Genomic DNA, 27,319 nt, shown 5'->3' on the forward strand with positions numbered 1-27,319 from the left:
GGGCCTGTGGCTGCTGGCTGAGGCCACTTACACCACACCAGGGCCTGTGGCTGCTGGCTGAGGCCACTTACACCACACCAGGGCCTGTGGCTGCTGGCTGAGGCCACCTACACCACACCAGGGCCTGTGGCTGCTGGCTGAGGCCACTTACACCACACCAGGGCCCTTTTGCTGCTGGCTGAGGCCACTTACACCACACCAGTGCCTGTGGCTTCTGGCTGAGGCGACTTACACCACACCAGGGCCTGTGGCTGCTGGCTGAGGCCACTTACACCACACCAAGGCCTGTTGCTCTTGCTCAGGCCACTCACATCACACCAGGCCCTGCGCTTCTGGCCGAGGCCATCTTCACCAAACCAGGCCCTGTGCTGCTTGCTGTGGCCATGTACAACACACCAGGCCCTGTGCTGGTTCCTGAGGCCATCTTCAACAATCCAGGGCCTGTGCTGTTGGATAAATGCCAAACTGAGCCTTTGGGTTAGGGTATTATGCAAACATGCAGGTATGGTTATAGGATTGTCTTCGTAACTTCAGGTACTTGCCACCTAATCACTTGAATCCATAAATTGAGACATTGTGCTGGAGCCAGCAGCTTACGGCCATACCACCCTGAGCACGCCCGACCTCGTCTGATCTCGGAAGCTAAGCAGGGCTGGGCTTGGTTAGTACTTGGATGGGAGACTACCTGGGAATACCTGGTGCTGTAAGCCTTTCATTTTCATGTCATTGAACCGCTTTTGATCCAGAGAAGGGGTGTATTAAAAGACCAAAAGCAGCTGCCCATTAATGAGGGCACATTAACGACACTGCTTTTGGCTCTTTTCCAATGTCTTGTGCTGCTAGCTGATGCCACCTACACCACACCAGGGCCTGAGTGACCGGCTGGGGCCACTTACACCACATCAGGGCCTGTGGCTCTGGCTGAGGCCACTTACACCACACCAGGGCCCTTTTGCTGCTGGCTGAGGCCAGTTACACCACAACAGAGCCTGTGGCTGCTGGCTGAAGCCACTTACACCACACCAGGGCCTTAGTTGCTATTGAGGCCACTTACACCACACCAGGGCCTGTGGCTGCTGGCTGAGGCCACCTACACCACACCAGGGCCTGTGGCTGCTGGCTGAGGCGACTTACACCACACCAGGGCCCTTTTGCTGCTGGCTGAGGCCACTTACACCACACCAGTGCCTGTGTCTTCTAGCTGAGGCGACTTACACCACACCAGGGCCTGTGGCTGCTGGCTGAGGCCAATTACACCACACCAGGGTCTGTGGCTCTTGCTCAGGCCACTTACACCACACCAGGGCCTGTGGCACTGGCTGAGGCCACTTACACCACACCAGGGCCTGTGGCTGCTGGCTGAGGCCACTTACACCACACCAGGGCCTGTGGCTGCTGGCTGAGGCCACTTACACCACACCAGGGCCTGTGGCTGCTGGCTGAGGCCACCTACACCACACCAGGGCCTGTGGCTGCTGGCTGAGGCCACTTACACCACACCAGGGCCCTTTTGCTGCTGGCTGAGGCCACTTACACCACACCAGTGCCTGTGGCTTCTGGCTGAGGCGACTTACACCACACCAGGGCCTGTGGCTTCTGGCTGAGGCGACTTACACCACACCAGGGCCTGTGGCTGCTGGCTGAGGCCACTTACACCACACCAGGGCCCTTTTGCTGCTGGCTGAGGCCACTTACACCACACCAGTGCCTGTGGCTTCTGGCTGAGGCGACTTACACCACACCAGGGCCTGTGGCTGCTGGCTGAGGCCACTTACACCACACCAAGGCCTGTTGCTCTTGCTCAGGCCACTCACATCACACCAGGCCCTGCGCTTCTGGCCGAGGCCATCTTCACCAAACCAGGCCCTGTGCTGCTTGCTGTGGCCATGTACAACACACCAGGCCCTGTGCTGGTTCCTGAGGCCATCTTCAACAATCCAGGGCCTGTGCTGTTGGATAAATGCCAAACTGAGCCTTTGGGTTAGGGTATTATGCAAACATGCAGGTATGGTTATAGGATTGTCTTCGTAACTTCAGGTACTTGCCACCTAATCACTTGAATCCATAAATTGAGACATTGTGCTGGAGCCAGCAGCTTACGGCCATACCACCCTGAGCACGCCCGACCTCGTCTGATCTCGGAAGCTAAGCAGGGCTGGGCTTGGTTAGTACTTGGATGGGAGACTGCCTGGGAATACCTGGTGCTGTAAGCCTTTCATTTTCATGTCATTGAACCGCTTTTGATCCAGAGAAGGGGTGTATTAAAAGACCAAAAGCAGCTGCCCATTAATGAGGGCACATTAACGACACTGCTTTTGGCTCTTTTCCAATGTCTTGTGCTGCTAGCTGATGCAACCTACACCACACAAGGGCCTGAGTGACCGGCTGGGGCCACTTACACCACATCAGGGCCTGTGGCTCTGGCTGAGGCCACTTACACCACACCAGGGCCTGTGGCTGCTGGCTGAGGCCACTTACACCACACCAGGGCCTGTGGCTGCTGGCTGAGGCCACCTACACCACACCAGGGCCTGTGGCTGCTGGCTGAGGCCAATTACACCACACCAGGGCCTGTGGCACTGGCTGAGGCCACTTACACCACACCAGGGCCTGTGGCTCTTGCTCAGGCCACTTACACCACACCAGGGCCTGTGGCACTGGCTGAGGCCACTTACACCACACCAGGGCCTGTGGCTGCTGGCTGAGGCCACCTACACCACACCAGGGCCTGTGGCTGCTGGCTGAGGCGACTTACACCACACCAGGGCCCTTTTGCTGCTGGCTGAGGCCACTTACACCACACCAGTGCCTGTGGCTTCTGGCTGAGGCCACTTACACCACACCAGGGCCTGTGGCTGCTGGCTGAGGCCAATTACACCACACCAGGGTCTGTGGCTCTTGCTCAGGCCACTTACACCACACCAGGGCCTGTGGCACTGGTTGAGGCCACTTACACCACACCAGGGCCTGTGGCTGCTGGCTGAGGCCACTTACACCACACCAGGGCCTGTGGCTGCTGGCTGAGGCCACTTACACCACACCAGGGCCTGTGGCTGCTGGCTGAGGCCACCTACACCACACCAGGGCCTGTGGCTGCTGGCTGAGGCCACTTACACCACACCAGGGCCCTTTTGCTGCTGGCTGAGGCCACTTACACCACACCAGTGCCTGTGGCTGCTGGCTGAGGCGACTTACACCACACCAGGGCCTGTGGCTGCTGGCTGAGGCCACTTACACCACACCAAGGCCTGTTGCTCTTGCTCAGGCCACTCACTTCACACCAGGCCCTGCGCTTCTGGCCGAGGCCATCTTCACCAAACCAGGTCCTGTGCTGGTTCCTGAGGCCATCTTCAACAATCCAGGTCCTGTGCTGTTGGATAAATGCCAAACTGAGCCTTTGGGTTAGGGTATTATGCAAACATGCAGGTATGGTTATAGGATTGTCTTCGTAACTTCAGGTACTTGCCACCTAATCACTTGAATCCATAAATTGAGACATTGTGCTGGAGCCAGCAGCTTACGGCCATACCACCCTGAGCACGCCCGACCTCGTCTGATCTCGGAAGCTAAGCAGGGCTGGGCTTGGTGAGTACTTGGATGGGAGACTGCCTGGGAATACCTGGTGCTGTAAGCCTTTCATTTTCATGTCATTGAACCGCTTTTGATCCAGAGAAGGGGTGTATTAAAAGACCAAAAGCAGCTGCCCATTAATGAGGGCACATTAACGACACTGCTTTTGGCTCTTTTCCAATGTCTTGTGCTGCTAGCTGATGCAACCTACACCACACAAGGGCCTGAGTGACCGGCTGGGGCCACTTACACCACATCAGGGCCTGTGGCTCTGGCTGAGGCCACTTACACCACACCAGGGCCTGTGGCTGCTGGCTGAGGCCACTTACACCACACCAGGGCCTGTGGCTGCTGGCTGAGGCCACCTACACCACACCAGGGCATTAGTTGCTATTGAGGCCAATTACACCACACCAGGGTCTGTGGCTCTTGCTCAGGCCACTTACACCACACCAGGGCCTGTGGCTCTTGCTCAGGCCACTTACACCACACCAGGGCCTGTGGCACTGGCTGAGGCCACTTACACCACACCAGGGCCTGTGGTTGCTGGCTGAGGCCACTTACACCACACCAGGGCCTGTGGCTGCTGGCTGAGGCCACCTACACCACACCAGGGCATTAGTTGCTATTGAGGCCAATTACACCACACCAGGGTCTGTGGCTCTTGCTCAGGCCACTTACACCACACCAGGGCCTGTGGCTCTTGCTCAGGCCACTTACACCACACCAGGGCCTGTGGCACTGGCTGAGGCCACTTACACCACACCAGGGCCTGTGGCTGCTGGCTGAGGCCACCTACACCACACCAGGGCCTGTGGCTGCTGGCTGAGGCCACTTACACCACACCAGGGCCTGTGGCTGCTGGCTGAGGCCACCTACACCACACCAGGGCCTGTGGCTGCTGGCTGAGGCCACTTACACCACACCAGGGCCCTTTTGCTGCTGGCTGAGGCCACTTACACCACACCAGTGCCTGTGGCTTCTGGCTGAGGCGACTTACACCACACCAGGGCCTGTGGCTGCTGGCTGAGGCCACTTACACTACACCAAGGCCTGTGGCTCTTGCTCAGGCCACTCACATCACACCAGGCCCTGCGCTTCTGGCCGAGGCCATCTTCACCAAACCAGGCCCTGTGCTGCTTGCTGTGGCCACTTACACCACACCAGGGCCTGTGGCTGCTGGCTGAGGCCACCTACACCACACCAGGGCCTGTGGCTGCTGGCTGAGGCGACTTAAACCACACCAGGGCCCTTTTGCTGCTGGCTGAGGCCACTTACACCACACCAGTGCCTGTGGCTTCTGGCTGAGGCGACTTACACCACACCAGGGCCTGTGGCTGCTGGCTGAGGCCACTTACACCACACCAAGGCCTGTTGCTCTTGCTCAGGCCACTCACATCACACCAGGCCCTGCGCTTCTGGCCGAGGCCATCTTCACCAAACCAGGCCCTGTGCTGCTTGCTGTGGCCATGTAAAACACACCAGGTCCCGTGCTGGTTCTTGAGGCCATCTTCAACAATCCAGGGCCTGTGCTGTTGGATAAATGCCAAACTGAGCCTTTGGGTTAGGGTATTATGCAAACATGCAGGTATGGTTATAGGATTGTCTTCGTAACTTCAGGTACTTGCCACCTAATCACTTGAATCCATAAATTGAGACATTGTGCTGGAGCCAGCAGCTTACGGCCATACCACCCTGAGCACGCCCGACCTCGTCTGATCTCGGAAGCTAAGCAGGGCTGGGCTTGGTTAGTACTTGGATGGGAGACTTCCTGGGAATACCTGGTGCTGTAAGCCTTTCATTTTCATGTCATTGAACCGCTTTTGATCCAGAGAAGGGGTGTATTAAAAGACCAAAAGCAGCTGCCCATTAATGAGGGCACATTAACGACACTGCTTTTGGCTCTTTTCCAATGTCTTGTGCTGCTAGCTGATGCCACCTACACCACACCAGGGCCTGAGTGACCGGCTGGGGCCACTTACACCACATCAGGGCCTGTGGCTCTGGCTGAGGCCACTTACACCACACCAGGGCCTGTGGCTGCTGGCTGAGGCCACTTACACCACACCAGGGCCTTAGTTGCTATTGAGGCCACTTACACCACACCAGGGCCTGTGGCTGCTGGCTGAGGCCAGTTACACCACAACAGAGCCTGTGGCTGCTGGCTGAAGCCACTTACACCACACCAGGGCCTTAGTTGCTATTGAGGCCACTTACACCACACCAGGGCCTGTGGCTGCTGGCTGAGGCCACCTACACCACACCAGGGCCTGTGGCTGCTGGCTGAGGCGACTTACACCACACCAGGGCCCTTTTGCTGCTGGCTGAGGCCACTTACACCACACCAGTGCCTGTGTCTTCTAGCTGAGGTGACTTACACCACACCAGGGCCTGTGGCTGCTGGCTGAGGCCAATTACACCACACCAGGGTCTGTGGCTCTTGCTCAGGCCACTTACACCACACCAGGGCCTGTGGCACTGGCTGAGGCCACTTACACCACACCAGGGCCTGTGGCTGCTGGCTGAGGCCACTTACACCACACCAGGGCCTGTGGCTGCTGGCTGAGGCCACTTACACCACACCAGGGCCTGTGGCTGCTGGCTGAGGCCACCTACACCACACCAGGGCCTGTGGCTGCTGGCTGAGGCCACTTACACCACACCAGGGCCCTTTTGCTGCTGGCTGAGGCCACTTACACCACACCAGTGCCTGTGGCTTCTGGCTGAGGCGACTTACACCACACCAGGGCCTGTGGCTGCTGGCTGAGGCCACTTACACCACACCAAGGCCTGTTGCTCTTGCTCAGGCCACTCACATCACACCAGGCCCTGCGCTTCTGGCCGAGGCCATCTTCACCAAACCAGGCCCTGTGCTGCTTGCTGTGGCCATGTACAACACACCAGGCCCTGTGCTGGTTCCTGAGGCCATCTTCAACAATCCAGGGCCTGTGCTGTTGGATAAATGCCAAACTGAGCCTTTGGGTTAGGGTATTATGCAAACATGCAGGTATGGTTATAGGATTGTCTTCGTAACTTCAGGTACTTGCCACCTAATCACTTGAATCCATAAATTGAGACATTGTGCTGGAGCCAGCAGCTTACGGCCATACCACCCTGAGCACGCCCGACCTCGTCTGATCTCGGAAGCTAAGCAGGGCTGGGCTTGGTTAGTACTTGGATGGGAGACTGCCTGGGAATACCTGGTGCTGTAAGCCTTTCATTTTCATGTCATTGAACCGCTTTTGATCCAGAGAAGGGGTGTATTAAAAGACCAAAAGCAGCTGCCCATTAATGAGGGCACATTAACGACACTGCTTTTGGCTCTTTTCCAATGTCTTGTGCTGCTAGCTGATGCAACCTACACCACACAAGGGCCTGAGTGACCGGCTGGGGCCACTTACACCACATCAGGGCCTGTGGCTCTGGCTGAGGCCACTTACACCACACCAGGGCCTGTGGCTGCTGGCTGAGGCCACTTACACCACACCAGGGCCTGTGGCTGCTGGCTGAGGCCACCTACACCACACCAGGGCATTAGTTGCTATTGAGGCCAATTACACCACACCAGGGTCTGTGGCTCTTGCTCAGGCCACTTACACCACACCAGGGCCTGTGGCTCTTGCTCAGGCCACTTACACCACACCAGGGCCTGTGGCACTGGCTGAGGCCACTTACACCACACCAGGGCCTGTGGCTGCTGGCTGAGGCCACTTACACCACACCAGGGCCTGTGGCTGCTGGCAGAGGCCACCTACACCACACCAGGGCCTGTGGCTGCTGGCTGAGGCCACTTACACCACACCAGGGCCCTTTTGCTGCTGGCTGAGGCCACTTACACCACACCAGTGCCTGTGGCTTCTGGCTGAGGCGACTTACACCACACCAGGGCCTGTGGCTGCTGGCTGAGGCCACTTACACCACACCAAGGCCTGTGGCTCTTGCTCAGGCCACTCACATCACACCAGGCCCTGCGCTTCTGGCCGAGGCCATCTTCACCAAACCAGGCCCTGTGCTGCTTGCTGTGGCCACTTACACCACACCAGGGCCTGTGGCTGCTGGCTCAGGCCACCTACACCACACCAGGGCCTGTGGCTGCTGGCTGAGGCGACTTAAACCACACCAGGGCCCTTTTGCTGCTGGCTGAGGCCACTTACACCACACCAGTGCCTGTGGCTTCTGGCTGAGGCGACTTACACCACACCAGGGCCTGTGGCTGCTGGCTGAGGCCAATTACACCACACCAGGGTCTGTGGCTCTTGCTCAGGCCACTTACACCACACCAGGGCCTGTGGCACTGGCTGAGGCCACTTACACCACACCAGGGCCTGTGGCTGCTGGCTGAGGCCACCTACACCACACCAGGGCCTGTGGCTGCTGGCTGAGGCCACTTACACCACACCAGGGCCCTTTTGCTGCTGGCTGAGGCCACTTACACCACACCAGTGCCTGTGGCTTCTGGCTGAGGCGACTTACACCACACCAGGGCCTGTGGCTGCTGGCTGAGGCCACTTACACCACACCAAGGCCTGTTGCTCTTGCTCAGGCCACTCACATCACACCAGGCCCTGCGCTTCTGGCCGAGGCCATCTTCACCAAACCAGGCCCTGTGCTGCTTGCTGTGGCCATGTACAACACACCAGGCCCTGTGCTGGTCCCTGAGGCCATCTTCAACAATCCAGGGCCTGTGCTGTTGGATAAATGCCAAACTGAGCCTTTGGGTTAGGGTATTATGCAAACATGCAGGTATGGTTATAGGATTGTCTTCGTAACTTCAGGTACTTGCCACCTAATCACTTGAATCCATAAATTGAGACATTGTGCTGGAGCCAGCAGCTTACGGCCATACCACCCTGAGCACGCCCGACCTCGTCTGATCTCGGAAGCTAAGCAGGGCTGGGCTTGGTTAGTACTTGGATGGGAGACTGCCTGGGAATACCTGGTGCTGTAAGCCTTTCATTTTCATGTCATTGAACCGCTTTTGATCCAGAGAAGGGGTGTATTAAAAGACCAAAAGCAGCTGCCCATTAATGAGGGCACATTAACGACACTGCTTTTGGCTCTTTTCCAATGTCTTGTGCTGCTAGCTGATGCAACCTACACCACACAAGGGCCTGAGTGACCGGCTGGGGCCACTTACACCACATCAGGGCCTGTGGCTCTGGCTGAGGCCACTTACACCACACCAGGGCCTGTGGCTGCTGGCTGAGGCCACTTACACCACACCAGGGCCTGTGGCTGCTGGCTGAGGCCACCTACACCACACCAGGGCCTGTGGCTGCTGGCTGAGGCCAATTACACCACACCAGGGCCTGTGGCACTGGCTGAGGCCACTTACACCACACCAGGGCCTGTGGCTCTTGCTCAGGCCACTTACACCACACCAGGGCCTGTGGCACTGGCTGAGGCCACTTACACCACACCAGGGCCTGTGGCTGCTGGCTGAGGCCACCTACACCACACCAGGGCCTGTGGCTGCTGGCTGAGGCGACTTACACCACACCAGGGCCCTTTTGCTGCTGGCTGAGGCCACTTACACCACACCAGTGCCTGTGGCTTCTGGCTGAGGCCACTTACACCACACCAGGGCCTGTGGCTGCTGGCTGAGGCCAATTACACCACACCAGGGTCTGTGGCTCTTGCTCAGGCCACTTACACCACACCAGGGCCTGTGGCACTGGTTGAGGCCACTTACACCACACCAGGGCCTGTGGCTGCTGGCTGAGGCCACTTACACCACACCAGGGCCTGTGGCTGCTGGCTGAGGCCACTTACACCACACCAGGGCCTGTGGCTGCTGGCTGAGGCCACCTACACCACACCAGGGCCTGTGGCTGCTGGCTGAGGCCACTTACACCACACCAGGGCCCTTTTGCTGCTGGCTGAGGCCACTTACACCACACCAGTGCCTGTGGCTTCTGGCTGAGGCGACTTACACCACACCAGGGCCTGTGGCTGCTGGCTGAGGCCAATTACACCACACCAGGGTCTGTGGCTCTTGCTCAGGCCACTTACACCACACCAGGGCCTGTGGCACTGGCTGAGGCCACTTACACCACACCAGGGCCTGTGGCTGCTGGCTGAGGCCACCTACACCACACCAGGGCCTGTGGCTGCTGGCTGAGGCCACTTACACCACACCAGGGCCCTTTTGCTGCTGGCTGAGGCCACTTACACCACACCAGTGCCTGTGGCTTCTGGCTGAGGCGACTTACACCACACCAGGGCCTGTGGCTGCTGGCTGAGGCCACTTACACCACACCAAGGCCTGTTGCTCTTGCTCAGGCCACTCACATCACACCAGGCCCTGCGCTTCTGGCCGAGGCCATCTTCACCAAACCAGGCCCTGTGCTGCTTGCTGTGGCCATGTACAACACACCAGGCCCTGTGCTGGTCCCTGAGGCCATCTTCAACAATCCAGGGCCTGTGCTGTTGGATAAATGCCAAACTGAGCCTTTGGGTTAGGGTATTATGCAAACATGCAGGTATGGTTATAGGATTGTCTTCGTAACTTCAGGTACTTGCCACCTAATCACTTGAATCCATAAATTGAGACATTGTGCTGGAGCCAGCAGCTTACGGCCATACCACCCTGAGCACGCCCGACCTCGTCTGATCTCGGAAGCTAAGCAGGGCTGGGCTTGGTTAGTACTTGGATGGGAGACTGCCTGGGAATACCTGGTGCTGTAAGCCTTTCATTTTCATGTCATTGAACCGCTTTTGATCCAGAGAAGGGGTGTATTAAAAGACCAAAAGCAGCTGCCCATTAATGAGGGCACATTAACGACACTGCTTTTGGCTCTTTTCCAATGTCTTGTGCTGCTAGCTGATGCAACCTACACCACACAAGGGCCTGAGTGACCGGCTGGGGCCACTTACACCACATCAGGGCCTGTGGCTCTGGCTGAGGCCACTTACACCACACCAGGGCCTGTGGCTGCTGGCTGAGGCCACTTACACCACACCAGGGCCTGTGGCTGCTGGCTGAGGCCACCTACACCACACCAGGGCCTGTGGCTGCTGGCTGAGGCCAATTACACCACACCAGGGCCTGTGGCACTGGCTGAGGCCACTTACACCACACCAGGGCCTGTGGCTCTTGCTCAGGCCACTTACACCACACCAGGGCCTGTGGCACTGGCTGAGGCCACTTACACCACACCAGGGCCTGTGGCTGCTGGCTGAGGCCACCTACACCACACCAGGGCCTGTGGCTGCTGGCTGAGGCGACTTACACCACACCAGGGCCCTTTTGCTGCTGGCTGAGGCCACTTACACCACACCAGTGCCTGTGGCTTCTGGCTGAGGCCACTTACACCACACCAGGGCCTGTGGCTGCTGGCTGAGGCCAATTACACCACACCAGGGTCTGTGGCTCTTGCTCAGGCCACTTACACCACACCAGGGCCTGTGGCACTGGTTGAGGCCACTTACACCACACCAGGGCCTGTGGCTGCTGGCTGAGGCCACTTACACCACACCAGGGCCTGTGGCTGCTGGCTGAGGCCACTTACACCACACCAGGGCCTGTGGCTGCTGGCTGAGGCCACCTACACCACACCAGGGCCTGTGGCTGCTGGCTGAGGCCACTTACACCACACCAGGGCCCTTTTGCTGCTGGCTGAGGCCACTTACACCACACCAGTGCCTGTGGCTGCTGGCTGAGGCGACTTACACCACACCAGGGCCTGTGGCTGCTGGCTGAGGCCACTTACACCACACCAAGGCCTGTTGCTCTTGCTCAGGCCACTCACTTCACACCAGGCCCTGCGCTTCTGGCCGAGGCCATCTTCACCAAACCAGGTCCTGTGCTGGTTCCTGAGGCCATCTTCAACAATCCAGGTCCTGTGCTGTTGGATAAATGCCAAACTGAGCCTTTGGGTTAGGGTATTATGCAAACATGCAGGTATGGTTATAGGATTGTCTTCGTAACTTCAGGTACTTGCCACCTAATCACTTGAATCCATAAATTGAGACATTGTGCTGGAGCCAGCAGCTTACGGCCATACCACCCTGAGCACGCCCGACCTCGTCTGATCTCGGAAGCTAAGCAGGGCTGGGCTTGGTTAGTACTTGGATGGGAGACTGCCTGGGAATACCTGGTGCTGTAAGCCTTTCATTTTCATGTCATTGAACCGCTTTTGATCCAGAGAAGGGGTGTATTAAAAGACCAAAAGCAGCTGCCCATTAATGAGGGCACATTAACGACACTGCTTTTGGCTCTTTTCCAATGTCTTGTGCTGCTAGCTGATGCAACCTACACCACACAAGGGCCTGAGTGACCGGCTGGGGCCACTTACACCACATCAGGGCCTGTGGCTCTGGCTGAGGCCACTTACACCACACCAGGGCCTGTGGCTGCTGGCTGAGGCCACTTACACCACACCAGGGCCTGTGGCTGCTGGCTGAGGCCACCTACACCACACCAGGGCATTAGTTGCTATTGAGGCCAATTACACCACACCAGGGTCTGTGGCTCTTGCTCAGGCCACTTACACCACACCAGGGCCTGTGGCTCTTGCTCAGGCCACTTACACCACACCAGGGCCTGTGGCACTGGCTGAGGCCACTTACACCACACCAGGGCCTGTGGTTGCTGGCTGAGGCCACTTACACCACACCAGGGCCTGTGGCTGCTGGCTGAGGCCACCTACACCACACCAGGGCATTAGTTGCTATTGAGGCCAATTACACCACACCAGGGTCTGTGGCTCTTGCTCAGGCCACTTACACCACACCAGTGCCTGTGGCTCTTGCTCAGGCCACTTACACCACACCAGGGCCTGTGGCACTGGCTGAGGCCACTTACACCACACCAGGGCCTGTGGCTGCTGGCTGAGGCCACCTACACCACACCAGGGCCTGTGGCTGCTGGCTGAGGCCACTTACACCACACCAGGGCCTGTGGCTGCTGGCTGAGGCCACCTACACCACACCAGGGCCTGTGGCTGCTGGCTGAGGCCACTTACACCACACCAGGGCCCTTTTGCTGCTGGCTGAGGCCACTTACACCACACCAGTGCCTGTGGCTTCTGGCTGAGGCGACTTACACCACACCAGGGCCTGTGGCTGCTGGCTGAGGCCACTTACACTACACCAAGGCCTGTGGCTCTTGCTCAGGCCACTCACATCACACCAGGCCCTGCGCTTCTGGCCGAGGCCATCTTCACCAAACCAGGCCCTGTGCTGCTTGCTGTGGCCACTTACACCACACCAGGGCCTGTGGCTGCTGGCTGAGGCCACCTACACCACACCAGGGCCTGTGGCTGCTGGCTGAGGCGACTTAAACCACACCAGGGCCCTTTTGCTGCTGGCTGAGGCCACTTACACCACACCAGTGCCTGTGGCTTCTGGCTGAGGCGACTTACACCACACCAGGGCCTGTGGCTGCTGGCTGAGGCCACTTACACCACACCAAGGCCTGTTGCTCTTGCTCAGGCCACTCACATCACACCAGGCCCTGCGCTTCTGGCCGAGGCCATCTTCACCAAACCAGGCCCTGTGCTGCTTGCTGTGGCCATGTAAAACACACCAGGTCCCGTGCTGGTTCTTGAGGCCATCTTCAACAATCCAGGGCCTGTGCTGTTGGATAAATGCCAAACTGAGCCTTTGGGTTAGGGTATTATGCAAACATGCAGGTATGGTTATAGGATTGTCTTCGTAACTTCAGGTACTTGCCACCTAATCACTTGAATCCATAAATTGAGACATTGTGCTGGAGCCAGCAGCTTACGGCCATACCACCCTGAGCACGCCCGACCTCGTCTGATCTCGGAAGCTAAGCAGGGCTGGGCTTGGTTAGTACTTGGATGGGAGACTTCCTGGGAATACCTGGTGCTGTAAGCCTTTCATTTTCATGTCATTGAACCGCTTTTGATCCAGAGAAGGGGTGTATTAAAAGACCAAAAGCAGCTGCCCATTAATGAGGGCACATTAACGACACTGCTTTTGGCTCTTTTCCAATGTCTTGTGCTGCTAGCTGATGCCACCTACACCACACCAGGGCCTGAGTGACCGGCTGGGGCCACTTACACCACATCAGGGCCTGTGGCTCTGGCTGAGGCCACTTACACCACACCAGGGCCTGTGGCTGCTGGCTGAGGCCACTTACACCACACCAGGGCCTTAGTTGCTATTGAGGCCACTTACACCACACCAGGGCCTGTGGCTGCTGGCTGAGGCCAGTTACACCACAACAGAGCCTGTGGCTGCTGGCTGAAGCCACTTACACCACACCAGGGCCTTAGTTGCTATTGAGGCCACTTACACCACACCAGGGCCTGTGGCTGCTGGCTGAGGCCACCTACACCACACCAGGGCCTGTGGCTGCTGGCTGAGGCGACTTACACCACACCAGGGCCCTTTTGCTGCTGGCTGAGGCCACTTACACCACACCAGTGCCTGTGTCTTCTAGCTGAGGTGACTTACACCACACCAGGGCCTGTGGCTGCTGGCTGAGGCCAATTACACCACACCAGGGTCTGTGGCTCTTGCTCAGGCCACTTACACCACACCAGGGCCTGTGGCACTGGCTGAGGCCACTTACACCACACCAGGGCCTGTGGCTGCTGGCTGAGGCCACTTACACCACACCAGGGCCTGTGGCTGCTGGCTGAGGCCACTTACACCACACCAGGGCCTGTGGCTGCTGGCTGAGGCCACCTACACCACACCAGGGCCTGTGGCTGCTGGCTGAGGCCACTTACACCACACCAGGGCCCTTTTGCTGCTGGCTGAGGCCACTTACACCACACCAGTGCCTGTGGCTTCTGGCTGAGGCGACTTACACCACACCAGGGCCTGTGGCTGCTGGCTGAGGCCACTTACACCACACCAAGGCCTGTTGCTCTTGCTCAGGCCACTCACATCACACCAGGCCCTGCGCTTCTGGCCGAGGCCATCTTCACCAAACCAGGCCCTGTGCTGCTTGCTGTGGCCATGTACAACACACCAGGCCCTGTGCTGGTTCCTGAGGCCATCTTCAACAATCCAGGGCCTGTGCTGTTGGATAAATGCCAAACTGAGCCTTTGGGTTAGGGTATTATGCAAACATGCAGGTATGGTTATAGGATTGTCTTCGTAACTTCAGGTACTTGCCACCTAATCACTTGAATCCATAAATTGAGACATTGTGCTGGAGCCAGCAGCTTACGGCCATACCACCCTGAGCACGCCCGACCTCGTCTGATCTCGGAAGCTAAGCAGGGCTGGGCTTGGTTAGTACTTGGATGGGAGACTACCTGGGAATACCTGGTGCTGTAAGCCTTTCATTTTCATGTCATTGAACCGCTTTTGATCCAGAGAAGGGGTGTATTAAAAGACCAAAAGCAGCTGCCCATTAATGAGGGCACATTAACGACACTGCTTTTGGCTCTTTTCCAATGTCTTGTGCTGCTAGCTGATGCCACCTACACCACACCAGGGCCTGAGTGACCGGCTGGGGCCACTTACACCACATCAGGGCCTGTGGCTCTGGCTGAGGCCACTTACACCACACCAGGGCCCTTTTGCTGCTGGCTGAGGCCAGTTACACCACAACAGAGCCTGTGGCTGCTGGCTGAAGCCACTTACACCACACCAGGGCCTTAGTTGCTATTGAGGCCACTTACACCACACCAGGGCCTGTGGCTGCTGGCTGAGGCCACCTACACCACACCAGGGCCTGTGGCTGCTGGCTGAGGCGACTTACACCACACCAGGGCCCTTTTGCTGCTGGCTGAGGCCACTTACACCACACCAGTGCCTGTGTCTTCTAGCTGAGGCGACTTACACCACACCAGGGCCTGTGGCTGCTGGCTGAGGCCAATTACACCACACCAGGGTCTGTGGCTCTTGCTCAGGCCACTTACACCACACCAGGGCCTGTGGCACTGGCTGAGGCCACTTACACCACACCAGGGCCTGTGGCTGCTGGCTGAGGCCACTTACACCACACCAGGGCCTGTGGCTGCTGGCTGAGGCCACTTACACCACACCAGGGCCTGTGGCTGCTGGCTGAGGCCACCTACACCACACCAGGGCCTGTGGCTGCTGGCTGAGGCCACTTACACCACACCAGGGCCCTTTTGCTGCTGGCTGAGGCCACTTACACCACACCAGTGCCTGTGGCTTCTGGCTGAGGCGACTTACACCACACCAGGGCCTGTGGCTTCTGGCTGAGGCGACTTACACCACACCAGGGCCTGTGGCTGCTGGCTGAGGCCACTTACACCACACCAGGGCCCTTTTGCTGCTGGCTGAGGCCACTTACACCACACCAGTGCCTGTGGCTTCTGGCTGAGGCGACTTACACCACACCAGGGCCTGTGGCTGCTGGCTGAGGCCACTTACACCACACCAAGGCCTGTTGCTCTTGCTCAGGCCACTCACATCACACCAGGCCCTGCGCTTCTGGCCGAGGCCATCTTCACCAAACCAGGCCCTGTGCTGCTTGCTGTGGCCATGTACAACACACCAGGCCCTGTGCTGGTTCCTGAGGCCATCTTCAACAATCCAGGGCCTGTGCTGTTGGATAAATGCCAAACTGAGCCTTTGGGTTAGGGTATTATGCAAACATGCAGGTATGGTTATAGGATTGTCTTCGTAACTTCAGGTACTTGCCACCTAATCACTTGAATCCATAAATTGAGACATTGTGCTGGAGCCAGCAGCTTACGGCCATACCACCCTGAGCACGCCCGACCTCGTCTGATCTCGGAAGCTAAGCAGGGCTGGGCTTGGTTAGTACTTGGATGGGAGACTGCCTGGGAATACCTGGTGCTGTAAGCCTTTCATTTTCATGTCATTGAACCGCTTTTGATCCAGAGAAGGGGTGTATTAAAAGACCAAAAGCAGCTGCCCATTAATGAGGGCACATTAACGACACTGCTTTTGGCTCTTTTCCAATGTCTTGTGCTGCTAGCTGATGCAACCTACACCACACAAGGGCCTGAGTGACCGGCTGGGGCCACTTACACCACATCAGGGCCTGTGGCTCTGGCTGAGGCCACTTACACCACACCAGGGCCTGTGGCTGCTGGCTGAGGCCACTTACACCACACCAGGGCCTGTGGCTGCTGGCTGAGGCCACCTACACCACACCAGGGCCTGTGGCTGCTGGCTGAGGCCAATTACACCACACCAGGGCCTGTGGCACTGGCTGAGGCCACTTACACCACACCAGGGCCTGTGGCTCTTGCTCAGGCCACTTACACCACACCAGGGCCTGTGGCACTGGCTGAGGCCACTTACACCACACCAGGGCCTGTGGCTGCTGGCTGAGGCCACCTACACCACACCAGGGCCTGTGGCTGCTGGCTGAGGCGACTTACACCACACCAGGGCCCTTTTGCTGCTGGCTGAGGCCACTTACACCACACCAGTGCCTGTGGCTTCTGGCTGAGGCCACTTACACCACACCAGGGCCTGTGGCTGCTGGCTGAGGCCAATTACACCACACCAGGGTCTGTGGCTCTTGCTCAGGCCACTTACACCACACCAGGGCCTGTGGCACTGGTTGAGGCCACTTACACCACACCAGGGCCTGTGGCTGCTGGCTGAGGCCACTTACACCACACCAGGGCCTGTGGCTGCTGGCTGAGGCCACTTACACCACACCAGGGCCTGTGGCTGCTGGCTGAGGCCACCTACACCACACCAGGGCCTGTGGCTGCTGGCTGAGGCCACTTACACCACACCAGGGCCCTTTTGCTGCTGGCTGAGGCCACTTACACCACACCAGTGCCTGTGGCTGCTGGCTGAGGCGACTTACACCACACCAGGGCCTGTGGCTGCTGGCTGAGGCCACTTACACCACACCAAGGCCTGTTGCTCTTGCTCAGGCCACTCACTTCACACCAGGCCCTGCGCTTCTGGCCGAGGCCATCTTCACCAAACCAGGTCCTGTGCTGGTTCCTGAGGCCATCTTCAACAATCCAGGTCCTGTGCTGTTGGATAAATGCCAAACTGAGCCTTTGGGTTAGGGTATTATGCAAACATGCAGGTATGGTTATAGGATTGTCTTCGTAACTTCAGGTACTTGCCACCTAATCACTTGAATCCATAAATTGAGACATTGTGCTGGAGCCAGCAGCTTACGGCCATACCACCCTGAGCACGCCCGACCTCGTCTGATCTCGGAAGCTAAGCAGGGCTGGGCTTGGTGAGTACTTGGATGGGAGACTGCCTGGGAATACCTGGTGCTGTAAGCCTTTCATTTTCATGTCATTGAACCGCTTTTGATCCAGAGAAGGGGTGTATTAAAAGACCAAAAGCAGCTGCCCATTAATGAGGGCACATTAACGACACTGCTTTTGGCTCTTTTCCAATGTCTTGTGCTGCTAGCTGATGCAACCTACACCACACAAGGGCCTGAGTGACCGGCTGGGGCCACTTACACCACATCAGGGCCTGTGGCTCTGGCTGAGGCCACTTACACCACACCAGGGCCTGTGGCTGCTGGCTGAGGCCACTTACACCACACCAGGGCCTGTGGCTGCTGGCTGAGGCCACCTACACCACACCAGGGCATTAGTTGCTATTGAGGCCAATTACACCACACCAGGGTCTGTGGCTCTTGCTCAGGCCACTTACACCACACCAGGGCCTGTGGCTCTTGCTCAGGCCACTTACACCACACCAGGGCCTGTGGCACTGGCTGAGGCCACTTACACCACACCAGGGCCTGTGGCTGCTGGCTGAGGCCACTTACACCACACCAGGGCCTGTGGCTGCTGGCTGAGGCCACCTACACCACACCAGGGCATTAGTTGCTATTGAGGCCAATTACACCACACCAGGGTCTGTGGCTCTTGCTCAGGCCACTTACACCACACCAGGGCCTGTGGCTCTTGCTCAGGCCACTTACACCACACCAGGGCCTGTGGCACTGGCTGAGGCCACTTACACCACACCAGGGCCTGTGGCTGCTGGCTGAGGCCACCTACACCACACCAGGGCCTGTGGCTGCTGGCTGAGGCCACTTACACCACACCAGGGCCTGTGGCTGCTGGCTGAGGCCACCTACACCACACCAGGGCCTGTGGCTGCTGGCTGAGGCCACTTACACTACACCAAGGCCTGTGGCTCTTGCTCAGGCCACTCACATCACACCAGGCCCTGCGCTTCTGGCCGAGGCCATCTTCACCAAACCAGGCCCTGTGCTGCTTGCTGTGGCCACTTACACCACACCAGGGCCTGTGGCTGCTGGCTGAGGCCACCTACACCACACCAGGGCCTGTGGCTGCTGGCTGAGGCGACTTAAACCACACCAGGGCCCTTTTGCTGCTGGCTGAGGCCACTTACACCACACCAGTGCCTGTGGCTTCTGGCTGAGGCGACTTACACCACACCAGGGCCTGTGGCTGCTGGCTGAGGCCACTTACACCACACCAAGGCCTGTTGCTCTTGCTCAGGCCACTCACATCACACCAGGCCCTGCGCTTCTGGCCGAGGCCATCTTCACCAAACCAGGCCCTGTGCTGCTTGCTGTGGCCATGTAAAACACACCAGGTCCCGTGCTGGTTCTTGAGGCCATCTTCAACAATCCAGGGCCTGTGCTGTTGGATAAATGCCAAACTGAGCCTTTGGGTTAGGGTATTATGCAAACATGCAGGTATGGTTATAGGATTGTCTTCGTAACTTCAGGTACTTGCCACCTAATCACTTGAATCCATAAATTGAGACATTGTGCTGGAGCCAGCAGCTTACGGCCATACCACCCTGAGCACGCCCGACCTCGTCTGATCTCGGAAGCTAAGCAGGGCTGGGCTTGGTTAGTACTTGGATGGGAGACTTCCTGGGAATACCTGGTGCTGTAAGCCTTTCATTTTCATGTCATTGAACCGCTTTTGATCCAGAGAAGGGGTGTATTAAAAGACCAAAAGCAGCTGCCCATTAATGAGGGCACATTAACGACACTGCTTTTGGCTCTTTTCCAATGTCTTGTGCTGCTAGCTGATGCCACCTACACCACACCAGGGCCTGAGTGACCGGCTGGGGCCACTTACACCACATCAGGGCCTGTGGCTCTGGCTGAGGCCACTTACACCACACCAGGGCCTGTGGCTGCTGGCTGAGGCCACTTACACCACACCAGGGCCTTAGTTGCTATTGAGGCCACTTACACCACACCAGGGCCTGTGGCTGCTGGCTGAGGCCAGTTACACCACAACAGAGCCTGTGGCTGCTGGCTGAAGCCACTTACACCACACCAGGGCCTTAGTTGCTATTGAGGCCACTTACACCACACCAGGGCCTGTGGCTGCTGGCTGAGGCCACCTACACCACACCAGGGCCTGTGGCTGCTGGCTGAGGCGACTTACACCACACCAGGGCCCTTTTGCTGCTGGCTGAGGCCACTTACACCACACCAGTGCCTGTGTCTTCTAGCTGAGGTGACTTACACCACACCAGGGCCTGTGGCTGCTGGCTGAGGCCAATTACACCACACCAGGGTCTGTGGCTCTTGCTCAGGCCACTTACACCACACCAGGGCCTGTGGCACTGGCTGAGGCCACTTACACCACACCAGGGCCTGTGGCTGCTGGCTGAGGCCACTTACACCACACCAGGGCCTGTGGCTGCTGGCTGAGGCCACTTACACCACACCAGGGCCTGTGGCTGCTGGCTGAGGCCACCTACACCACACCAGGGCCTGTGGCTGCTGGCTGAGGCCACTTACACCACACCAGGGCCCTTTTGCTGCTGGCTGAGGCCACTTACACCACACCAGTGCCTGTGGCTTCTGGCTGAGGCGACTTACACCACACCAGGGACTGTGGCTGCTGGCTGAGGCCACTTACACCACACCAAGGCCTGTTGCTCTTGCTCAGGCCACTCACATCACACCAGGCCCTGCGCTTCTGGCCGAGGCCATCTTCACCAAACCAGGCCCTGTGCTGCTTGCTGTGGCCATGTACAACACACCAGGCCCTGTGCTGGTTCCTGAGGCCATCTTCAACAATCCAGGGCCTGTGCTGTTGGATAAATGCCAAACTGAGCCTTTGGGTTAGGGTATTATGCAAACATGCAGGTATGGTTATAGGATTGTCTTCGTAACTTCAGGTACTTGCCACCTAATCACTTGAATCCATAAATTGAGACATTGTGCTGGAGCCAGCAGCTTACGGCCATACCACCCTGAGCACGCCCGACCTCGTCTGATCTCGGAAGCTAAGCAGGGCTGGGCTTGGTTAGTACTTGGATGGGAGACTGCCTGGGAATACCTGGTGCTGTAAGCCTTTCATTTTCATGTCATTGAACCGCTTTTGATCCAGAGAAGGGGTGTATTAAAAGACCAAAAGCAGCTGCCCATTAATGAGGGCACATTAACGACACTGCTTTTGGCTCTTTTCCAATGTCTTGTGCTGCTAGCTGATGCAACCTACACCACACAAGGGCCTGAGTGACCGGCTGGGGCCACTTACACCACATCAGGGCCTGTGGCTCTGGCTGAGGCCACTTACACCACACCAGGGCCTGTGGCTGCTGGCTGAGGCCACTTACACCACACCAGGGCCTGTGGCTGCTGGCTGAGGCCACCTACACCACACCAGGGCATTAGTTGCTATTGAGGCCAATTACACCACACCAGGGTCTGTGGCTCTTGCTCAGGCCACTTACACCACACCAGGGCCTGTGGCTCTTGCTCAGGCCACTTACACCACACCAGGGCCTGTGGCACTGGCTGAGGCCACTTACACCACACCAGGGCCTGTGGCTGCTGGCTGAGGCCACTTACACCACACCAGGGCCTGTGGCTGCTGGCAGAGGCCACCTACACCACACCAGGGCCTGTGGCTGCTGGCTGAGGCCACTTACACCACACCAGGGCCCTTTTGCTGCTGGCTGAGGCCACTTACACCACACCAGTGCCTGTGGCTTCTGGCTGAGGCGACTTACACCACACCAGGGCCTGTGGCTGCTGGCTGAGGCCACTTACACCACACCAAGGCCTGTGGCTCTTGCTCAGGCCACTCACATCACACCAGGCCCTGCGCTTCTGGCCGAGGCCATCTTCACCAAACCAGGCCCTGTGCTGCTTGCTGTGGCCACTTACACCACACCAGGGCCTGTGGCTGCTGGCTCAGGCCACCTACACCACACCAGGGCCTGTGGCTGCTGGCTGAGGCGACTTAAACCACACCAGGGCCCTTTTGCTGCTGGCTGAGGCCACTTACACCACACCAGTGCCTGTGGCTTCTGGCTGAGGCGACTTACACCACACCAGGGCCTGTGGCTGCTGGCTGAGGCCAATTACACCACACCAGGGTCTGTGGCTCTTGCTCAGGCCACTTACACCACACCAGGGCCTGTGGCACTGGCTGAGGCCACTTACACCACACCAGGGCCTGTGGCTGCTGGCTGAGGCCACCTACACCACACCAGGGCCTGTGGCTGCTGGCTGAGGCCACTTACACCACACCAGGGCCCTTTTGCTGCTGGCTGAGGCCACTTACACCACACCAGTGCCTGTGGCTTCTGGCTGAGGCGACTTACACCACACCAGGGCCTGTGGCTGCTGGCTGAGGCCACTTACACCACACCAAGGCCTGTTGCTCTTGCTCAGGCCACTCACATCACACCAGGCCCTGCGCTTCTGGCCGAGGCCATCTTCACCAAACCAGGCCCTGTGCTGCTTGCTGTGGCCATGTACAACACACCAGGCCCTGTGCTGGTCCCTGAGGCCATCTTCAACAATCCAGGGCCTGTGCTGTTGGATAAATGCCAAACTGAGCCTTTGGGTTAGGGTATTATGCAAACATGCAGGTATGGTTATAGGATTGTCTTCGTAACTTCAGGTACTTGCCACCTAATCACTTGAATCCATAAATTGAGACATTGTGCTGGAGCCAGCAGCTTACGGCCATACCACCCTGAGCACGCCCGACCTCGTCTGATCTCGGAAGCTAAGCAGGGCTGGGCTTGGTTAGTACTTGGATGGGAGACTGCCTGGGAATACCTGGTGCTGTAAGCCTTTCATTTTCATGTCATTGAACCGCTTTTGATCCAGAGAAGGGGTGTATTAAAAGACCAAAAGCAGCTGCCCATTAATGAGGGCACATTAACGACACTGCTTTTGGCTCTTTTCCAATGTCTTGTGCTGCTAGCTGATGCAACCTACACCACACAAGGGCCTGAGTGACCGGCTGGGGCCACTTACACCACATCAGGGCCTGTGGCTCTGGCTGAGGCCACTTACACCACACCAGGGCCTGTGGCTGCTGGCTGAGGCCACTTACACCACACCAGGGCCTGTGGCTGCTGGCTGAGGCCACCTACACCACACCAGGGCCTGTGGCTGCTGGCTGAGGCCAATTACACCACACCAGGGCCTGTGGCACTGGCTGAGGCCACTTACACCACACCAGGGCCTGTGGCTCTTGCTCAGGCCACTTACACCACACCAGGGCCTGTGGCACTGGCTGAGGCCACTTACACCACACCAGGGCCTGTGGCTGCTGGCTGAGGCCACCTACACCACACCAGGGCCTGTGGCTGCTGGCTGAGGCGACTTACACCACACCAGGGCCCTTTTGCTGCTGGCTGAGGCCACTTACACCACACCAGTGCCTGTGGCTTCTGGCTGAGGCCACTTACACCACACCAGGGCCTGTGGCTGCTGGCTGAGGCCAATTACACCACACCAGGGTCTGTGGCTCTTGCTCAGGCCACTTACACCACACCAGGGCCTGTGGCACTGGTTGAGGCCACTTACACCACACCAGGGCCTGTGGCTGCTGGCTGAGGCCACTTACACCACACCAGGGCCTGTGGCTGCTGGCTGAGGCCACTTACACCACACCAGGGCCTGTGGCTGCTGGCTGAGGCCACCTACACCACACCAGGGCCTGTGGCTGCTGGCTGAGGCCACTTACACCACACCAGGGCCCTTTTGCTGCTGGCTGAGGCCACTTACACCACACCAGTGCCTGTGGCTGCTGGCTGAGGCGACTTACACCACACCAGGGCCTGTGGCTGCTGGCTGAGGCCACTTACACCACACCAAGGCCTGTTGCTCTTGCTCAGGCCACTCACTTCACACCAGGCCCTGCGCTTCTGGCCGAGGCCATCTTCACCAAACCAGGTCCTGTGCTGGTTCCTGAGGCCATCTTCAACAATCCAGGTCCTGTGCTGTTGGATAAATGCCAAACTGAGCCTTTGGGTTAGGGTATTATGCAAACATGCAGGTATGGTTATAGGATTGTCTTCGTAACTTCAGGTACTTGCCACCTAATCACTTGAATCCATAAATTGAGACATTGTGCTGGAGCCAGCAGCTTACGGCCATACCACCCTGAGCACGCCCGACCTCGTCTGATCTCGGAAGCTAAGCAGGGCTGGGCTTGGTTAGTACTTGGATGGGAGACTGCCTGGGAATACCTGGTGCTGTAAGCCTTTCATTTTCATGTCATTGAACCGCTTTTGATCCAGAGAAGGGGTGTATTAAAAGACCAAAAGCAGCTGCCCATTAATGAGGGCACATTAACGACACTGCTTTTGGCTCTTTTCCAATGTCTTGTGCTGCTAGCTGATGCAACCTACACCACACAAGGGCCTGAGTGACCGGCTGGGGCCACTTACACCACATCAGGGCCTGTGGCTCTGGCTGAGGCCACTTACACCACACCAGGGCCTGTGGCTGCTGGCTGAGGCCACTTACACCACACCAGGGCCTGTGGCTGCTGGCTGAGGCCACCTACACCACACCAGGGCATTAGTTGCTATTGAGGCCAATTACACCACACCAGGGTCTGTGGCTCTTGCTCAGGCCACTTACACCACACCAGGGCCTGTGGCTCTTGCTCAGGCCACTTACACCACACCAGGGCCTGTGGCACTGGCTGAGGCCACTTACACCACACCAGGGCCTGTGGTTGCTGGCTGAGGCCACTTACACCACACCAGGGCCTGTGGCTGCTGGCTGAGGCCACCTACACCACACCAGGGCATTAGTTGCTATTGAGGCCAATTACACCACACCAGGGTCTGTGGCTCTTGCTCAGGCCACTTACACCACACCAGTGCCTGTGGCTCTTGCTCAGGCCACTTACACCACACCAGGGCCTGTGGCACTGGCTGAGGCCACTTACACCACACCAGGGCCTGTGGCTGCTGGCTGAGGCCACCTACACCACACCAGGGCCTGTGGCTGCTGGCTGAGGCCACTTACACCACACCAGGGCCTGTGGCTGCTGGCTGAGGCCACCTACACCACACCAGGGCCTGTGGCTGCTGGCTGAGGCCACTTACACCACACCAGGGCCCTTTTGCTGCTGGCTGAGGCCACTTACACCACACCAGTGCCTGTGGCTTCTGGCTGAGGCGACTTACACCACACCAGGGCCTGTGGCTGCTGGCTGAGGCCACTTACACTACACCAAGGCCTGTGGCTCTTGCTCAGGCCACTCACATCACACCAGGCCCTGCGCTTCTGGCCGAGGCCATCTTCACCAAACCAGGCCCTGTGCTGCTTGCTGTGGCCACTTACACCACACCAGGGCCTGTGGCTGCTGGCTGAGGCCACCTACACCACACCAGGGCCTGTGGCTGCTGGCTGAGGCGACTTAAACCACACCAGGGCCCTTTTGCTGCTGGCTGAGGCCACTTACACCACACCAGTGCCTGTGGCTTCTGGCTGAGGCGACTTACACCACACCAGGGCCTGTGGCTGCTGGCTGAGGCCACTTACACCACACCAAGGCCTGTTGCTCTTGCTCAGGCCACTCACATCACACCAGGCCCTGCGCTTCTGGCCGAGGCCATCTTCACCAAACCAGGCCCTGTGCTGCTTGCTGTGGCCATGTAAAACACACCAGGTCCCGTGCTGGTTCTTGAGGCCATCTTCAACAATCCAGGGCCTGTGCTGTTGGATAAATGCCAAACTGAGCCTTTGGGTTAGGGTATTATGCAAACATGCAGGTATGGTTATAGGATTGTCTTCGTAACTTCAGGTACTTGCCACCTAATCACTTGAATCCATAAATTGAGACATTGTGCTGGAGCCAGCAGCTTACGGCCATACCACCCTGAGCACGCCCGACCTCGTCTGATCTCGGAAGCTAAGCAGGGCTGGGCTTGGTTAGTACTTGGATGGGAGACTTCCTGGGAATACCTGGTGCTGTAAGCCTTTCATTTTCATGTCATTGAACCGCTTTTGATCCAGAGAAGGGGTGTATTAAAAGACCAAAAGCAGCTGCCCATTAATGAGGGCACATTAACGACACTGCTTTTGGCTCTTTTCCAATGTCTTGTGCTGCTAGCTGATGCCACCTACACCACACCAGGGCCTGAGTGACCGGCTGGGGCCACTTACACCACATCAGGGCCTGTGGCTCTGGCTGAGGCCACTTACACCACACCAGGGCCTGTGGCTGCTGGCTGAGGCCACTTACACCACACCAGGGCCTTAGTTGCTATTGAGGCCACTTACACCACACCAGGGCCTGTGGCTGCTGGCTGAGGCCAGTTACACCACAACAGAGCCTGTGGCTGCTGGCTGAAGCCACTTACACCACACCAGGGCCTTAGTTGCTATTGAGGCCACTTACACCACACCAGGGCCTGTGGCTGCTGGCTGAGGCCACCTACACCACACCAGGGCCTGTGGCTGCTGGCTGAGGCGACTTACACCACACCAGGGCCCTTTTGCTGCTGGCTGAGGCCACTTACACCACACCAGTGCCTGTGTCTTCTAGCTGAGGTGACTTACACCACACCAGGGCCTGTGGCTGCTGGCTGAGGCCAATTACACCACACCAGGGTCTGTGGCTCTTGCTCAGGCCACTTACACCACACCAGGGCCTGTGGCACTGGCTGAGGCCACTTACACCACACCAGGGCCTGTGGCTGCTGGCTGAGGCCACTTACACCACACCAGGGCCTGTGGCTGCTGGCTGAGGCCACTTACACCACACCAGGGCCTGTGGCTGCTGGCTGAGGCCACCTACACCACACCAGGGCCTGTGGCTGCTGGCTGAGGCCACTTACACCACACCAGGGCCCTTTTGCTGCTGGCTGAGGCCACTTACACCACACCAGTGCCTGTGGCTTCTGGCTGAGGCGACTTACACCACACCAGGGACTGTGGCTGCTGGCTGAGGCCACTTACACCACACCAAGGCCTGTTGCTCTTGCTCAGGCCACTCACATCACACCAGGCCCTGCGCTTCTGGCCGAGGCCATCTTCACCAAACCAGGCCCTGTGCTGCTTGCTGTGGCCATGTACAACACACCAGGCCCTGTGCTGGTTCCTGAGGCCATCTTCAACAATCCAGGGCCTGTGCTGTTGGATAAATGCCAAACTGAGCCTTTGGGTTAGGGTATTATGCAAACATGCAGGTATGGTTATAGGATTGTCTTCGTAACTTCAGGTACTTGCCACCTAATCACTTGAATCCATAAATTGAGACATTGTGCTGGAGCCAGCAGCTTACGGCCATACCACCCTGAGCACGCCCGACCTCGTCTGATCTCGGAAGCTAAGCAGGGCTGTGCTTGGTTAGTACTTGGATGGGAGACTGCCTGGGAATACCTGGTACTGTAAGCCTTTCATTTTCATGTCATTGAACCGCTTTTGATCCAGAGAAGGGGTGTATTAAAAGACCAAAAGCAGCTGCCCATTAATGAGGGCACATTAACGACACTGCTTTTGACTCTTTTCCAATGTCTTGTGCTGCTAGCTGATGCCACCTACACCACACCAGGGCCTGAGTGACCGGCTGGGGCCACTTACACCACATCAGGGCCTGTGGCTCTGGCTGAGGCCAGTTAC

At 58.1% G+C, this 27,319-nt stretch overlaps 17 non-coding genes and 1 pseudogene across 17 annotated transcripts; all 18 read left to right on the forward strand.

The window, feature by feature from the left end:
- The first annotated feature begins 591 nt into the window (after positions 1-591).
- On the forward strand, positions 592-710 carry LOC146676154 (5S ribosomal RNA). The gene has a single exon (XR_014910886.1). It is a non-coding gene; the product is annotated as a 5S ribosomal RNA (ribosomal RNA).
- A 1,384-nt stretch (positions 711-2,094) lies between these two features.
- Positions 2,095-2,213, forward strand: LOC146676155 (5S ribosomal RNA). Its single transcript, XR_014911129.1, has one exon. It is a non-coding gene; the product is annotated as a 5S ribosomal RNA (ribosomal RNA).
- A 1,302-nt stretch (positions 2,214-3,515) lies between these two features.
- On the forward strand, positions 3,516-3,634 carry LOC146676156 (5S ribosomal RNA). The gene has a single exon (XR_014910745.1). It is a non-coding gene; the product is annotated as a 5S ribosomal RNA (ribosomal RNA).
- A 1,613-nt stretch (positions 3,635-5,247) lies between these two features.
- Positions 5,248-5,366, forward strand: LOC146676157 (5S ribosomal RNA). The gene has a single exon (XR_014910906.1). It is a non-coding gene; the product is annotated as a 5S ribosomal RNA (ribosomal RNA).
- A 1,300-nt stretch (positions 5,367-6,666) lies between these two features.
- On the forward strand, positions 6,667-6,785 carry LOC146676158 (5S ribosomal RNA). Its single transcript, XR_014911131.1, has one exon. It is a non-coding gene; the product is annotated as a 5S ribosomal RNA (ribosomal RNA).
- Positions 6,786-8,402: 1,617 nt separating this feature from the next.
- On the forward strand, positions 8,403-8,521 carry LOC146676159 (5S ribosomal RNA). Its single transcript, XR_014911132.1, has one exon. It is a non-coding gene; the product is annotated as a 5S ribosomal RNA (ribosomal RNA).
- Positions 8,522-10,141: 1,620 nt separating this feature from the next.
- Positions 10,142-10,260, forward strand: LOC146676160 (5S ribosomal RNA). Its single transcript, XR_014911133.1, has one exon. It is a non-coding gene; the product is annotated as a 5S ribosomal RNA (ribosomal RNA).
- A 1,302-nt stretch (positions 10,261-11,562) lies between these two features.
- Positions 11,563-11,681, forward strand: LOC146676161 (5S ribosomal RNA). Its single transcript, XR_014911134.1, has one exon. It is a non-coding gene; the product is annotated as a 5S ribosomal RNA (ribosomal RNA).
- Positions 11,682-13,294: 1,613 nt separating this feature from the next.
- On the forward strand, positions 13,295-13,413 carry LOC146676162 (5S ribosomal RNA). The gene has a single exon (XR_014910907.1). It is a non-coding gene; the product is annotated as a 5S ribosomal RNA (ribosomal RNA).
- A 1,300-nt stretch (positions 13,414-14,713) lies between these two features.
- LOC146676163 (5S ribosomal RNA) lies at positions 14,714-14,832 on the forward strand. The gene has a single exon (XR_014910888.1). It is a non-coding gene; the product is annotated as a 5S ribosomal RNA (ribosomal RNA).
- A 1,384-nt stretch (positions 14,833-16,216) lies between these two features.
- Positions 16,217-16,335, forward strand: LOC146676164 (5S ribosomal RNA). Its single transcript, XR_014911135.1, has one exon. It is a non-coding gene; the product is annotated as a 5S ribosomal RNA (ribosomal RNA).
- A 1,302-nt stretch (positions 16,336-17,637) lies between these two features.
- LOC146676165 (5S ribosomal RNA) lies at positions 17,638-17,756 on the forward strand. Its single transcript, XR_014910746.1, has one exon. It is a non-coding gene; the product is annotated as a 5S ribosomal RNA (ribosomal RNA).
- A 1,492-nt stretch (positions 17,757-19,248) lies between these two features.
- LOC146676166 (5S ribosomal RNA) lies at positions 19,249-19,367 on the forward strand. Its single transcript, XR_014910908.1, has one exon. It is a non-coding gene; the product is annotated as a 5S ribosomal RNA (ribosomal RNA).
- Positions 19,368-20,667: 1,300 nt separating this feature from the next.
- LOC146676167 (5S ribosomal RNA) lies at positions 20,668-20,786 on the forward strand. The gene has a single exon (XR_014911136.1). It is a non-coding gene; the product is annotated as a 5S ribosomal RNA (ribosomal RNA).
- Positions 20,787-22,403: 1,617 nt separating this feature from the next.
- On the forward strand, positions 22,404-22,522 carry LOC146676168 (5S ribosomal RNA). Its single transcript, XR_014911137.1, has one exon. It is a non-coding gene; the product is annotated as a 5S ribosomal RNA (ribosomal RNA).
- Positions 22,523-23,824: 1,302 nt separating this feature from the next.
- On the forward strand, positions 23,825-23,943 carry LOC146676169 (5S ribosomal RNA). The gene has a single exon (XR_014911138.1). It is a non-coding gene; the product is annotated as a 5S ribosomal RNA (ribosomal RNA).
- Positions 23,944-25,556: 1,613 nt separating this feature from the next.
- On the forward strand, positions 25,557-25,675 carry LOC146676170 (5S ribosomal RNA). The gene has a single exon (XR_014910910.1). It is a non-coding gene; the product is annotated as a 5S ribosomal RNA (ribosomal RNA).
- A 1,300-nt stretch (positions 25,676-26,975) lies between these two features.
- Positions 26,976-27,094, forward strand: LOC146676171 (5S ribosomal RNA; annotated as a pseudogene).
- Positions 27,095-27,319: the final 225 nt, after the last annotated feature.

Source organism: Rhamphochromis longiceps, linkage group LG3 (assembly GCF_057381845.1).
Source record: "Rhamphochromis longiceps isolate RC_006_pf linkage group LG3, R_longiceps_female_GT1.1, whole genome shotgun sequence".
Classification (NCBI taxonomy): domain Eukaryota; kingdom Metazoa; phylum Chordata; class Actinopteri; order Cichliformes; family Cichlidae; genus Rhamphochromis; species Rhamphochromis longiceps.